The sequence below is a fragment of the Oncorhynchus keta genome, unplaced genomic scaffold (genome assembly GCF_023373465.1).
Source record: "Oncorhynchus keta strain PuntledgeMale-10-30-2019 unplaced genomic scaffold, Oket_V2 Un_contig_2912_pilon_pilon, whole genome shotgun sequence".
Lineage (NCBI taxonomy): Eukaryota > Metazoa > Chordata > Actinopteri > Salmoniformes > Salmonidae > Oncorhynchus > Oncorhynchus keta.
Window position 1 is genome coordinate 86526 of NW_026286396.1, and position 15513 is coordinate 102038.

At 43.6% G+C, this 15513-nt stretch overlaps 3 long non-coding RNA genes across 54 annotated transcripts; 2 read left to right on the forward strand and 1 right to left on the reverse strand.

Moving 5' to 3' along the window:
* The first annotated feature begins 2644 nt into the window (after positions 1 to 2644).
* On the forward strand, positions 2645 to 5882 carry LOC127923278 (uncharacterized). 3 transcript variants are annotated; one of them, XR_008113934.1, is made up of 4 exons: positions 2645 to 3571; positions 3646 to 3756; positions 3904 to 4199; positions 4274 to 5882. It is a non-coding gene; the product is annotated as an uncharacterized LOC127923278 (long non-coding RNA). The 3 variants fall into 3 exon arrangements; XR_008113933.1 differs by having other exon boundaries at positions 3904 to 5882; XR_008113935.1 differs by having other exon boundaries at positions 3683 to 3756; positions 3904 to 5882.
* A 3415-nt stretch (positions 5883 to 9297) lies between these two features.
* LOC127923277 (uncharacterized) lies at positions 9298 to 11111 on the reverse strand. The gene is made up of 3 exons (XR_008113932.1): positions 10508 to 11111; positions 9741 to 9943; positions 9298 to 9654 (listed from the first exon to the last, which is right to left on the reverse strand). It is a non-coding gene; the product is annotated as an uncharacterized LOC127923277 (long non-coding RNA).
* Positions 11112 to 11725: 614 nt separating this feature from the next.
* LOC127923276 (uncharacterized) lies at positions 11726 to 14522 on the forward strand. 50 transcript variants are annotated; one of them, XR_008113916.1, is made up of 8 exons: positions 11726 to 12080; positions 12118 to 12205; positions 12243 to 12330; positions 12378 to 12416; positions 12466 to 12815; positions 12855 to 12942; positions 12982 to 13086; positions 13134 to 14522. It is a non-coding gene; the product is annotated as an uncharacterized LOC127923276 (long non-coding RNA). The 50 variants fall into 50 exon arrangements; XR_008113889.1 differs by having other exon boundaries at positions 12378 to 12815; XR_008113910.1 differs by lacking the exon at positions 12378 to 12416.
* The last annotated feature ends 991 nt before the right edge of the window (positions 14523 to 15513 follow it).

Consider the following 15513-nt stretch of genomic DNA (forward strand, 5'->3'; position numbering starts at 1 on the left):
GTTAATACTACAGCGGTACTGTGTTAATACTACAGCGGTACTGTGTTAATACTACAGCGGTACTGTGTTAATACTACAGCGGTGCTGTGTTAATACTACAGCGGTACTGTGTTAATACTACAGCGGTACTGTGTTAATACTACAGCTGGTATTGTGTTAATACTACAGCGGTGCTGGTAGCGGTGCTGTGTTAATACTACAGCGGTACTGTGTTAATACTACAGCGGTACTGTGTTAATACTACAGCGGTACTGTGTTAATACTACAGCGGTACTGTGTTAATACTACAGCGGTACTGTGTTAATACTACAGCGGTGCTGTGTTAATACTACAGCGGTACTGTGTTAATACTACAGCGGTACTGTGTTAATACTACAGCGGTACTGTGTTAATACTACAGCGGTGCTGTGTTAATACTACAGCGGTGCTGTGTTAATACTACAGCGGTGCTGTGTTAATACTACAGCGGTATTATATTAATACTACAGCGGTATTATATTAATACTACAGCGGTATTATATTAATACTACAGCGGTATTATATTAATACTACAGCGGTATTATATTAATACTACAGCGGTATTATATTAATACTACAGCGGTATTATATTAATTAATACTACAGCGGTATTATATTATATTAATACTGCAGCGGTATTATATTATATTAATACTGCAGCGGTATTATATTAATACTACAGCGCAGCGGTATTATATTAATACTACAGCGGTATTATATTAATACTACAGCGGTATTATATTAATACTACAGCGGTATTATATTAATACTACAGCGGTATTATATTAATACTACAGCGGTATTATATTAATACTACAGCGGTATTATATTAATACTACAGCGGTATTATATTAATACTACAGCGGTATTATATTAATACTACAGCGGTATTATATTAATACTACAGCGGTATTATATTAATACTACAGCGGTGCTGTGTTAATACTACAGCGGTGCTGTGTTAATACTACAGCGGTATTGTGTTAATACTACAGCGGTATTATGTTAATACTACAGCGGTACTGTGTTAATACTACAGCGGTATTATGTTAATACTACAGCGGTATTATGTTAATACTACAGCGGTATTATATTAATACTACAGCGGTATTATATTAATACTACAGCGGTATTATATTAATACTACAGCGGTATTATATTAATACTACAGCGGTATTATATTAATACTACAGCGGTATTATATTAATACTACAGCGGTATTATATTAATACTACAGCGGTATTATATTAATACTACAGCGGTATTATATTAATACTACAGCGGTATTATATTAATACTACAGCGGTATTATATTAATACTACAGCGGTATTATATTAATACTACAGCGGTGCTGTGTTAATACTACAGCGGTGCTGTGTTAATACTACAGCGGTGCTGTGTTAATACTACAGCGGTACTGTGTTAATACTACAGCGGTACTGTGTTAATACTACAGCGGTATTGTGTTAATACTACAGCGGTACTGTATTAATACTACAGCGGGTAGTATTAATACTACAGCGGTACTATATTAATACTACAGCGGTATTATATTAATACTACAGCGGTATTATATTAATACTACAGCGGTATTATATTAATACTACAGCGGTATTATATTAATACTACAGCGGTATTATATTAATACTACAGCGGTATTATATTAATACTACAGCGGTATTATGTTAATACTACAGCGGTATTATGTTAATACTACAGCGGTATTATGTTAATATATTAATACTACAGCGGTATTACGTTAATACTACAGCGGTGCTGTGTTAATACTACAGCGGTATTATATTAATACTACAGCGGTATTATATTAATACTACACGGTATTATATTAATACTACAGCGGTATTATATTATATTAATACTACAGCGGTACTATATTAATACTACAGCGGTACTGTGTTACTACTGCAGCGGTATTATATTATATTAATACTACAGCGGTATTATATTATATTAATACTACAGCGGTATTATATTAATACTACAGCAGTATTATGTTAATACTACAGCGGTATTATATTAATACTACAGCGGTATTATATTAATACTACAGCGGTACTATATTAATACTACAGCGGTATTATATTAATACTACAGCGGTACTATATTAATACTACAGCGGTACTATATTAATACTACAGCGGTATTATATTAATACGGTATTATGTTAATACTACAGCGGTACTATATTAATACTACAGCGGTATTATATTAATACTACAGCGGTATTATATTAATACTACAGCGGTACTATATTAATACTACAGCGGTACTATATTAATACTACAGCGGTACTATATTAATACTACAGCGGTACTATATTAATACTACAGCGGTACTATATTAATACTACAGCGGTACTATATTAATACTACAGCGGTACTATATTAATACTACAGCGGTACTGTGTTGATGCTACGGCGTTATTTATTTTACCTTTATTTAACTAGGCAAGTCAGTTCGGGGTTTGAACTTGCAACCTTCCAGTTACTAGTCCAACGCTCTAACTAGGCTACCCTGCCGCCCCACTTTACTGTGTCTCTGTAGGGTCCTGGTCTGATTGCAGCTCTTTGGGGAGTGGTGGTCTTTAAGGAGGTTAAGGTAGGTAACTGTTCTATTCAACAATATGTTACCACATATATTACCAAAGCAAACTTATAGAAACATGTTGACCTTTTTCAGTTGTGAGTTACAAATATCTCAAACGCATTAAGAAGGCACACCTGTTAATTGAAATGCATTCCTGGTGACTAACTCATGAAGCTGGTTGAGAGAATGCCATGCTGTCATCAAGGTAAAAGGGTGGCTATTTGAAGAATCTCAAATATATCAAATATATTTTAATTTGTTTAACACTTTTTTTTTTTGGTTACTACATGATTCCATGTGTTATTTCATAGTGCTGATCTTCACTATTATTCTACAATGTAGAAAATAGTCAAAATAAAGAAAAATCCTTGAGTAGGTGGTGTCAACTTGACTGGTATCAGACCTACCAACATGCTCGCATTTGACTGGTATCAGACCTACCAACATGCTCGCATTTGACTGGTATCAGACCTACCAACATGCTCGCATTTGACTGGTATCAGACCTACCAACATGCTCGCATTTGACTGGTATCAGACCTACCAACATGCTCGCATTTGACTGGTATCAGACCTACCAACATGCTCACATTTTAGTACCAACTACACAATTCTCTGTCCATGTACTCATTTTTATAAAAAATAAATCCACTGAGTAAATCACGCAACCTGATAGACTGTAATTATGATTAATGTCACAAAAAAAACATTACAAAAGTATAATAAAAAATACATCTTGGCATTAAATGGAGTGGGGAGTTTAGAAGACTGCGCGATGAAGAGTGAGTGTCCGGTATTAGCTATAGAGGCAAAGCTTCTAAAATGCCTTTACACTAGATTTGATATTTGATCAATTTCGAAAATGTCAAATGATTTATGAGAAGCATGTCACAGAGAAGCATTCTTTAGATCCTGGCTTGTGATGTCAGAGAGAAGCGTTCTTTAGGTCCTGGCCTGTGATGTCACAGAGAAGCATTCTTTAGATCCTGGCTTGTGATGTCAGAGAGAAGCGTTCTTTAGGTCCTGGCCTGTGATGTCACAGAGAAGCGTTCTTTAGGTCCTGGCCTGTGATGTCACAGAGAAGCGTTCTTTAGGTCCTGGCCTGTGATGTCACAGAGAAGCGTTCTTTAGGTCCTGGCCTGTGATGTCACAGAGAAGCGTTCTTTAGATCCTGGCCTGTGATGTCACAGAGAAGCGTTCTTTAGGTCCTGGCCTGTGATGTCACAGAGAAGCATTCTTTAGATCCTGGCTTGTGATGTCACAGAGAGCGTTCTTTAGGTCCTGGCCTGTGATGTCACAGAGAAGCGTTCTTTAGGTCCTGGCCTGTGATGTCACAGAGAAGCGTTCTTTAGGTCCTGGCCTGTGATGTCACAGAGAAGCGTTCTTTAGGTCCTGGCCTGTGATGTCACAGAGAAGCGTTCTTTAGATCCTGGCCTGTGATGTCACAGAGAATCGTTCTTTAGGTCCTGGCCTGTGATGTCACAGAGAAGCGTTCTTTAGGTCCTGGCCTGTGATGTCACAGAGAAGCGTTCTTTAGGTCCTGGCCTGTGATGTCACAGAGAAGCGTTCTTTAGGTCCTGGCCTGTGATGTCACAGAGAAGCGTTCTTTGGTGCCTGGCCTGTGATGTCACAGAGAAGCGTTCTTTAGGTCCTGGCCTGTGATGTCACAGAGAAGCGTTCTTTAGATCCTGGCCTGTGATGTCACAGAGAATCGTTCTTTAGGTCCTGGCCTGTGATGTCACAGAGAAGCGTTCTTTAGGTCCTGGCCTGTGATGTCACAGAGAAGCGTTCTTTAGGTCCTGGCCTGTGATGTCACAGAGAAGTGTTCTTTAGGGCCTTTTAGCCACAGATCATATAAACAGTTTTCACATGGAGACTCTGGTTTGGTGCTGGAGATGATGAATATGAGGTTGAGAAGTGGTGGGATAAACGCTGACTGTACTATATCTTGTAAATAAGACTACGTGGTTGGGACGACGCCCACTAGTCATTTATATATATATATCTTGTAAATAAGACTACATGGTTGGGACAACGCCCCACTAGTCATTTATATAAAGACTAACCCATTTATTAGGTTGCTGGACTTCATAAGTCCTTGGCCTTCCAACCTCACTTGTTTTCTTTGGTGCAAATAAAACAGATCAAAACAATGAGCTGATGAGACGCGATTTCGCCGTAGAAAAGCTTCTCTCTCGTCAGGACACTGTTCATGACAGATGATCTCATATCAAACACTAGGCTAGTAAATACGTCAATAGGACACCTTCTGAACTTCCGGGTTGGAGCGAGCGGTCGCATCCGCACTTCGGTCCGCAGGTAGTATAACTTTTCATTACATTTCATTATAGTACAACGGTTTGATTTGTCTAATCTTAGCAATTTCTTCTTAGCTAGCTACATAGCCGTCTTTGTATCAAAGATAATTGCGTAATTATCGTATTTCGTCGTCCTAACGTAGTCTACACTGCTATCTGCCCAGCAGCTAGCCAGCTAGCAAACGTCCACCGTCTACCGAATAGCAGCACTGTAGAAACTATTACACTCAACTGAACGACTTGATTAGTGTAGTGTTAGCTAGCTACATAGTTGTCTTTGCTGTCTACGTATCCAAGATAATTGTGTAGTTTAGAGTGTGTAGTCTTAGAGTGATTATCTTAATTTACCGAGGTTAGCTAGCCAGCTATTTGTCATCCTTAACGTAGGAGACACTGCTAGCTAGCCAACAGCTAGCCAACGTCTACCGAATAGAACTTCCGCACTCAACAACCCGGTCGCATTCCGCTTCGCTCCACAGGTAGTATCACATTTTCATTTCATTTCATTACAGCACAACGGTTTAATTTGTTTGATCGTAGCTAGCTACATAGCTAGCTACATAGCCGTCTTTGTATCAAAGATAATTGTGTAGTCTAGAGCGATTTTCTAGGTTAGCTAGCCAGCTATTGTCGTTCTTTTAACGCAACGTAACGTAATCAACACTGCTAGCTAGCCCCCGAATAGCAGCACTGTAGAAACTATTACACTCAACGGAACGACTTGATTAGTGTAGTGTCAACAACGCAGCCACTGCCAGCTAGCCTACTTCAGCAGTACTGTATCATTTTAATCATTTTAGTCAATAAGATTCTTGCTACGTAAGCTTAACTTTCTGAACATTCGAGACGTGTAGTCCACTTGTCATTCCAATCTCCTTGCATTAGCGTAGCCTCTTCTGTAGCCTGTCAACTATGTGTCTGTCTATCCCTGTTCTCTCCTCTCTGCACAGACCATACACACGCTCCACACCGCGTGGCCGCGCCACCCTAATCTGGTGGTCCCAGCGCGCACGACCCACGTGGAGTTCCAGGTCTCCGGTAGCCTCTGGAACTGCCGATCTGCGGCCAACAAGGCAGAGTTCATCTCAGCCTATGCCTCCCTCCAGTCCCTCGACTTCTTGGCACTGACGGAAACATGGATCACCACAGATAACACTGCTACTCCTACTGCTCTCTCTTCGTCCGCCCACGTGTTCTCGCACACCCCGAGAGCTTCTGGCCAGCGGGGTGGTGGCACCGGGATCCTCATCTCTCCCAAGTGGTCATTCTCTCTTTCCCCTTACCCATCTGTCTATCGCCTCCTTTGAATTCCATGCTGTCACAGTTATCAGCCCTTTCAAGCTTAACATCCTTATCATTTATCGCCCGCCAGGTTCCTCGGAGAGTTCATCAATGAGCTTGATGCCTTGATAAGCTCCTTTCCTGAGGACGGCTCACCTCTCACAGTTCTGGGCGACTTTAACCTCCCCACGTCTACCTTTGACTCATTCCTCTCTGCCTCCTTCTTTCCACTCCTCTCCTTTTGACCTCACCCTCTCACCCCCTACTCACAAGGCAGGCAATACGCTCAACCTCATCTTTACTAGATGCTGTTCTTCCACTAACCTCACTGCAACTCCCCTCCAAGTCTCCGACCACTACCTTGTATCCTTTTCCTCTCGCTCTCATCCAACACTTCCCACACTGTCCCTACTCGGATGGTATCGCGCCGTCCCAACCTTCGCTCTCTCTCCCCGCTACTCTCTCCTCTTCCATCCTATCATCTCTTCCCTCTGCTCAAACCTTCTCCAACCTATCTCCTGATTCTGCCTCCTCTCCTCCCTTTCTGCATCCTTTGACTCTCTATGTCCCCTATCCTCCAGGCCGGCTCGGTCCTCCCCTCCCGCTCCGTGGCTCGACGACTCATTGCGAGCTCACAGAACAGGGCTCCGGGCAGCCGAGCGGAAATGGAGGAAAACTCGCCTCCCTGCGGACCTGGCATCCTTTCACTCCCTCCTCTCTACATTTTCCTCCTCTGTCTCTGCTGCTAAAGCCACATTCTACCACTCTAAATTCCAAGCATCTGCCTCTAACCCTAGGAAGCTCTTTGCCACCTTCTCCTCCCTCCTGAATCCTCCTCCCCCTCCCCCTCCTCCCTCTCTGCAGATGACTTCGTCAACCATTTTGAAAAGAAGGTTGACGACATCCGATCCTCGTTTGCTAAGTCAAACGACACCGCTGGTTCTGCTCACACTGCCCTACCCTGTGCTCTGACCTCTTTCTCCCCTCTCTCTCCAGATGAAATCTCGCGTCTTGTGACGGCCGGCCGCCCAACAACCTGCCCGCTTGACCCTATCCCCTCCTCTCTTCTCCAGACCATTTCCGGAGACCTTCTCCCTTACCTCACCTCGCTCATCAACTCATCCCTGACCGCTGGCTACGTCCCTTCCGTCTTCAAGAGAGCGAGAGTTGCACCCCTTCTGAAAAAACCTACACTCGATCCCTCCGATGTCAACAACTACAGACCAGTATCCCTTCTTTCTTTCTCTCAAACTCTTGAACGTGCTGTCCTTGGCCAGCTCTCCCGCTATCTCTCTCAGAATGACCTTCTTGATCCAAATCAGTCAGGTTTCAAGACTAGTCATTCAACTGAGACTGCTCTTCTCTGTATCACGGAGGCGCTCCGCACTGCTAAAGCTAACTCTCTCTCCTCTGCTCTCATCCTTCTAGACCTATCGGCTGCCTTCGATACTGTGAACCATCAGATCCTCTTCTCCACCCTCTCCGAGTTGGGCATCTCCGGCGCGGCCCACGCTTGGATTGCGTCCTACGTGACAGGTCGCTCCTACCAGGTGGCGTGGCGAGAATCTGTCTCCTCACCACGCGCTCTCACCACTGGTGTCCCCCAGGGCTCTGTTCTAGGCCCTCTCCTATTCTCGCTATACACCAAGTCACTTGGCTCTGTCATATCCTCACATGGTCTCTCCTATCATTGCTATGCAGACGACACACAATTAATCTTCTCCTTTCCCCCTTCTGATGACCAGGTGGCGAATCGCATCTCTGCATGTCTGGCAGACATATCAGTGTGGATGACGGATCACCACCTCAAGCTGAACCTCGGCAAGACGGAGCTGCTCTTCCTCCCGGGAAGGACTGCCCGTTCCATGATCTCGCCATCACGGTTGACAACTCCATTGTGTCCTCCTCCCAGAGCGCTAAGAACCTTGGCGTGATCCTGGACAACACCCTGTCGTTCTCAACTAACATCAAGGCGGTGTCCCGTTCCTGTAGGTTCATGCTCTACAACATCCGCAGAGTACGACACTGCCTCACACAGGAAGCGGCGCAGGTCCTAATCCAGGCACTTGTCATCTCCCGTCTGGATTACTGCAACTCGCTGTTGGCTGGGCTCCCTGCCTGTGCCATTAAACCCCTACAACTCATCCAGAACGCCGCAGCCCGTCTGGTGTTCAACCTTCCCAAGTTCTCTCACGTCACCCCGCTCCTCCTCTCTCTCCCCTGGCTTCCAGTTGAAGCTCGCATCCGCTACAAGACCATGGTGCTTGCCTACGGAGCTGTGAGGGGAACGGCACCTCAGTACCTCCAGGCTCTGATCAGGCCCCAAACAAGGGCACTGCGTTCATCCACCTCTGGCCTGCTCGCCTCCCTACCACTGAGGAAGTACAGTTCCCGCTCAGCCCAGTCAAAACTGTTCGCTGCTCTGGCCCCCCAATGGTGGAACAAACTCCCTCACGACGCCAGGACAGCGGAGTCAATCACCACCTTCCGGAGACACCACCTCTTTAAGGAATACCTAGGATAGGATAAAGTAATCCTTCTCACCCCCCTTAAAATATTTAGATGCACTATTGTAAAGTGGCTGTTCCACTGGATGTCATAAGGTGAATGCACCAATTTGTAAGTCGCTCTGGATAAGAGCGTCTGCTAAATGACTTAAATGTAATGTAAAATGTAAACCGACTTCAACAATACCAGTTGCTGAAAACAGCTGGTCAAATGAGAAACATGGGAGGATTTTATTTATTTAACGAGGCAAGTCAGTTAAGAACAAATTAAAGGAAAGAGAAGTGAATGTTCACCTCCTTAGGTCCTCAGATAGGAGAAGGAGAAGTGAATGTTCACCTCCTTAGGTCCTCAGATAGGAGAAGGAGAAGAATGTTCACCTCCTTAGGTCCTCAGATAGGAGAAGGAGAAGTGAATGTTCACCTCCTTAGGTCCTCAGATAGGAGAAGGAGAAGAATGTTCACCTCCTTAGGTCCTCAGATAGCAGGAGAAGTGAATGTTCACCTCCTTAGGTCCTCAGATAGCAGAAGGAGAAGTGAATGTTCACCTCCTTATGTCCTCAGATAGGAGAAGGAGAAGTGAATGTTCACCTCCTTAGGTCCTCAGATAGCAGGAGAAGTGAATGTTCACCTCCTTAGGTCCTCAGATAGCAGAAGGAGAAGTGAATGTTCACCTCCTTAGGTCCTCAGATAGGAGAAGTGAATGTTCACCTCCTTAGGTCCTCAGATAGGAGAAGGAGAAGTGAATGTTCACCTCCTTAGGTCCTCAGATAGGAGAAGGAGAAGAGAATGTTCACCTCCTTATGTCCTCAGATAGCAGAAGGAGAAGTGAATGTTCACCTCCTTAGGTCCTCAGATAGGAGAAGGAGAAGTGAATGTTCACCTCCTTAGGTCCTCAGATAGCAGAAGGAGAAGTGAATGTTCACCTCCTTATGTCCTCAGATAGCAGAAGGAGAAGTGAATGTTCACCTCCTTAGGTCCTCAGATAGGAGAAGGAGAAGTGAATGTTCACCTCCTTAGGTCCTCAGATAGCAGAAGTGAATGTTCACCTCCTTATGTCCTCAGATAGAAGGAGAAGTGAATGTTCACCTCCTTAGGTCCTCAGATAGCAGAAGGAGAAGTGAATGTTCACCTCCTTAGGTCCTCAGATAGCAGGAGAAGTGAATGTTCACCTCCTTAGGTCCTCAGATAGCAGAAGGAGAAGTGAATGTTCACCTCTTTATGTCCTCAGATAGGAGAAGGAGAAGTGAATGTTCACCTCTTTAGGTCCTCAGATAGAAGTGAATGTTCACCTCCTTAGGTCCTCAGATAGAAGTGAATGTTCACCTCCTTAGGTCCTCAGATAGAAGTGAATGTTCACCTCCTTAGGTCCTCAGATAGCAGAAGGAGAAGTGAATGTTCACCTCCTGTCCTCAGATAGGAGAAGTGAATGTTCACCTCCTTAGGTCCTCAGATAGGATAAGTGAATGTTCACCTCCTTAGGTCCTCAGATAGGAGAAGAAGTGAATGTTCACCTTATGTCCTCAGATAGGAGAAGGAGAAGTGAATGTTCACCTCCTGTCCTCAGATAGAAGTGAATGTTCACCTCCTTAGGTCCTCAGATAGGAGAAGTGAATGTTCACCTCCTTATGTCCTCAGATAGCAGGAGAAGTGAATGTTCACCTCCTTATGTCCTCAGATAGGAGAAGTGAATGTTCACCTCCTTAAGTCCTCAGATAGGAGAAGTGAATGTTCACCTCCACAGGGCCTCAGATAGGAGAAGGAGAAGTGAATGTTCACCTCCTTAGGTCCTCAGATAGGAGAAGTGAATGTTCACCTCCTTAGGTCCTCAGATAGGAGAAGGAGAAGTGAATGTTCACCTCCTTAGGTCCTCAGATAGGAGAAGGAGAAGAGAATGTTCACCTCCTTAGGTCCTCAGATAGGAGAAGTGAATGTTCACCTCCTTAGGTCCTCAGATAGGAGAAGAGAATGTTCACCTCAGATAGGAAAAGGAGAAGAGAATGTTCACCTCCTTAGGTCCTCAGATAGGAGAAGGAGAAGTGAATGTTCACCTCCTTAGGTCCTCAGATAGGAGAAGAGAATGTTCACCTCAGATAGGAAAAGGAGAAGAGAATGTTCACCTCCTTAGGTCCTCAGATAGGAGAAGGAGAAGAGAATGTTCACCTCCTTAGGTCCTCAGATGCTGCAACAACAGTAAAATAATGCTAGCTGCCACCTTCAGAGGTGTCCAACATCTTTACTACCTGTCCGTCTGGTATTACCCCTTAGAATGCCCTTCTAGCCAATCAGAATTGAATAGTATTCAACAATGCCGTGGCATAATTAAGCAATAATGCCCGATATGGTCAATCGCTTCTATTGCTTAAATGACCTCTCCTCTCGTCCTCAGGGTTGGTGTAACTTCCTCATCCTGGGCATGGCGTTCTCATTGGTTCTCGCTGGAGCCCTGCTGACAGCCTTCTCCAAGGTGTGACACACACCTGGTCTAAGGTGTTATGACTTTCCGCCAGACACTCAGGGAACCAGGATGGTTACTGTACTCCAAAAGGGAACTGTCTTTTCACCTAGTTTCTATGGAAATCATTTCTAGTTAGTCTCTTAATATTTTAATGTTTGATCAAATTATTTGTCTATTTCCATGAATTCATCTCAAAGGGATACTATTTTTTATGAAGCTATCTAATGTGATACCAGTGGATGAAGAGGTTTAGCTGTAGAGTTATATAATGTAATGTTACAGCCAGTGGATGAAGAGGGTTAACTGTAGAGTCAATACTACCTGTTGATCTGGCCAAAGTAAACACTTCTAAGATCAACATGACTGTATATTTGTTGAAGAGAATGCGTGGGCTTTCAGCTCTATGAAAGGTTTCGTGGCCATTTGACATGTTGAATAATTATATAACAGGTTGGGTTCTGAGAATATGAAATATACTTATTCACTGAGGGAGGGAGGGTAATGTATAAGGTTTACATTATGTCAGAGAGAGGTAGGGTAATGTATAACGTTTACATTATGTCAGGATATGTCAGAGAGAGGGAGGGTAATGTATAAGGTTTACATTATGTCAGGATATGTCAGAGAGAGGTAGGGTAATGTATAACATTTACATTATGTCAGAGAGAGGTAGGGTAATGTATAAGGTTTACATTATGTCAGGATATGTCAGAGAGAGGTAGGGTAATGTATAAGGTTTACATTATGTCAGAGAGAGGTAGGGTAATGTATAACGTTTACATTATGTCAGGATATGTCAGAGAGAGGTAGGGTAATGTATAAGGTTTACATTATGTCAGGATATGTCAGAGAGAGGTAGGGTAATGTATAAGGTTTACATTATGTCAGAGAGAGGTTGGGTAATGTATAAGGTTTACATTGTCAGAGAGAGGTAGGGTAATGTATAAGGTTTACATTATGTCAGGATATGTCAGAGAGAGGGAGGGTAATGTATAAGGTTTACATTATGTCAGAGAGAGGTTGGGTAATGTATAAGGTTTACATTGTCAGAGAGAGGTAGGGTAATGTATAAGGTTTACATTATGTCAGGATATGTCAGAGAGAGGGAGGGTAATGTATAAGGTTTACATTATGTCAGAGAGAGGTAGGGTAATGTGTAAGGTTTACATTATGTCAGGATATGTCAGAGAGGTAGGGTAATGTATAAGGTTTACATTATGTCAGAGAGAGGTAGGGTAATGTGTAAGGTTTACATTATGTCAGGATATGTCAGAGAGAGGTAGGGTAATGTATAAGGTTTACATTATGTCAGAGAGAGGTAGGGTAATGTATAAGGTTTACATTATGTCAGAGAGAGGTAGGGTAATGTATAAGGTTTACATTGTCAGAGAGAGGTAGGGTAATGTATAAGGTTTACATTATGTCAGGATATGTCAGAGAGAGGGAGGGTAATGTATAAGGTTTACATTATGTCAGGATATGTCAGAGAGAGGTAGGGTAATGTATAAGGTTTACATTATGTCAGGATATGTCAGAGAGAGGTAGGGTAATGTATAAGGTTTACATTATGTCAGAGAGAGGTAGGGTAATGTATAAGATTTACATTATGTCAGGATATGTCAGAGAGAGGTAGGGTAATGTATACCGTTTACATTATGTCAGAGAGAGGTAGGGTAATGTATAAGGTTTACATTATGTCAGGATATGTCAGAGAGAGGTAGGGTAATGTATAAGGTTTACATTATGTCAGAGAGAGGTAGGGTCATGTATAACGTTTACATTATGTCAGAGAGAGGTAGGGTAATGTATAACGTTTACATTATGTCAGAGAGACGTAGGGTAATGTATAAGGTTTACATTATGTCAGGATATGTCAGAGAGAGGTAGGGTAATGTATAAGGTTTACATTGTCAGGATATGTCAGAGAGAGGCAGGGTAATGTATAAGGTTTACATTATGTCAGAGAGAGGGAGGGTAATGTATAAGGTTTACATTATGTCAGGATATGTGAGAGAGAGGGAGGGTAATTGATAAGGTTTACATTATGTCAGAGACGTAGGGTAATGTATAAGGTTTACATTATGTCAGAGGGAGGGTAATGTATAAGGTTTACATTATGTCAGAGAGACGTAGGGTAATGTATAAGGTTTACATTATGTCAGAGAGAGGTAGGGTAATGTATAAGGTTTACATTATGTCAGGATATGTTATTGTTAGCCATCAGGGATCCTCTGGGAGGAGAAGAGACAGTCTGGTACCAGTCACCGTGAGTTGGGGAGGAGAAGAGACAGTCTGGTACCAGTCACCTTGACAGCCGTGAGTTGGGGAGGAGAAGAGACAGTCTGGTACCAGTCACCTTGACAGCCGTGAGTTGGGGAGGAGAAGAGACAGTCTGGTACCAGTCACCATGACAGCCGTGAGTTGGGGAGGAGAAGAGACAGTCTGGTACCAGTCACCGTGACAGCCGTGAGTTGGGGAGGAGAAGAGACAGTCTGGTACCAGTCACCATGACAGCCGTGAGTTGGGGAGGAGAAGAGACAGTCTGGTACCAGTCACCGTGAGTTGGGGAGGAGAAGAGACAGTCTGGTACCAGTCACCATGACAGCCGTGAGTTGGGAAGGAGAAGAGACAGTCTGGTACCAGTCACCATGACAGCCGTGAGTTGGGGAGGAGAAGAGACAGTCTGGTACCAGTCACCATGACAGCCGTGAGTTGGGGAGGAGAAGAGACAGTCTGGTACCAGTCACCATGACAGCCGTGAGTTGGGGAGGAGAAGAGACAGTCTGGTACCAGTCACCATGACAGCCGTGAGTTGGGGAGGAGAAGAGACAGTCTGGTACCAGTCACCTTGACAGCCGTGAGTTGGGGAGGAGAAGAGACAGTCTGGTACCAGTCACCATGACAGCCGTGAGTTGGGGAGGAGAAGAGACAGTCTGGTACCAGTCACCGTGACAGCTGTGAGTTGGGGAGGAGAAGAGACAGTCTGGTACCAGTCACCATGACAGCCGTGAGTTGGGGAGGAGAAGAGACAGTCTGGTACCAGTCACCGTGAGTTGGGGAGGAGAAGAGACAGTCTGGTACCAGTCACCGTGAGTTGGGGAGGAGAAGAGACAGTCTGGTACCAGTCACCGTGAGTTGGGGAGGAGTGAGCCATTTGGGGTTAGAGGTCAGATGAAGTGAGGTAGAACAGATATCACCAAGGTTCTGCCTAGCAACAGAGATGGATTGGCTGTTCAGATGCATAGGAGGAAGGGTTAAATGTCAGTGCTGTGTGAATGATTTTGTTGGTTCAGCTGTTCGATCATTTGGGATGAATAAACTTGGTTTAAGCTTTCAGTGTCCGTTGAGTTCTTACTCTGATATTTAGAACCTAACAGTAGTAGGAGTTGGGATTATGCCGGTTAATTGTTTAGTTAGCTAGATGTCGAAACAGAACACTTCACCAGATGAATACAGGACCCATCAAGTTAGCCAGGTGTGATTACAGCCATCTATTGTATTTCATGAACATGTCTAGACAATGTTTTTACCTAGAGTTTTTCCTTATTGTAGGTGACTACTTTGACCACTATTAGTCTTAATCTTTGGTTGTTTACTACACTACTCACTCGGTTTAGCACATGGCCTCATATGTGAATCCTTAAAGAGATGGGTGGGGCTAATGCTTAAGAGGGTGTAGACAGAGCTCTCCAGTAGTTACCAAAACATTCAAGGGCCATTTTCTAAAAAGTGGGGTTACAAGTTTATCAACTTTCAAAGCAGAATTACTTCCCCATTGTTCCTCACCTGTAGTGTATGATGTACCATTCTCTACCTCAGTCTCTACATTTATCCAATGTACAAAACACAATTTCAAATGTTGCTACATAAGACCGAATCGGGGAGGTCGGTCACATTTGTTAACCATCCGATAACATTGAGTTTACCACAACAGTCACCGGCTTCATTAATGACGTCGTCCCCAGTGACCGTACGTACATTTCCCAACCAGAAGCCATGGAACACATCCACAATGATTGGTCATGTTCATTAGAGAACACTGTATCAACCAGGGTCATGTTCATTAGAGAACACTGTATCAACCAGGGTCATGTTCATTAGAGAACACTGTTTCAACCAGGGTCATGTTCATTAGAGAACACTGTTTCAACCAGGGTCATGTCATGTTCATTAGAGAACACTGTTTCAACCAGGGTCCTGTCATGTTCATTAGAGAACACTGTATCAACCAGGGTCATGTTCATTAGAGAACACTGTTTCAACCAGGGTCCTGTTCATTAGAGAACACTGTATCAACCAGGGTCATGTTCATTAGAGAACACTGTTT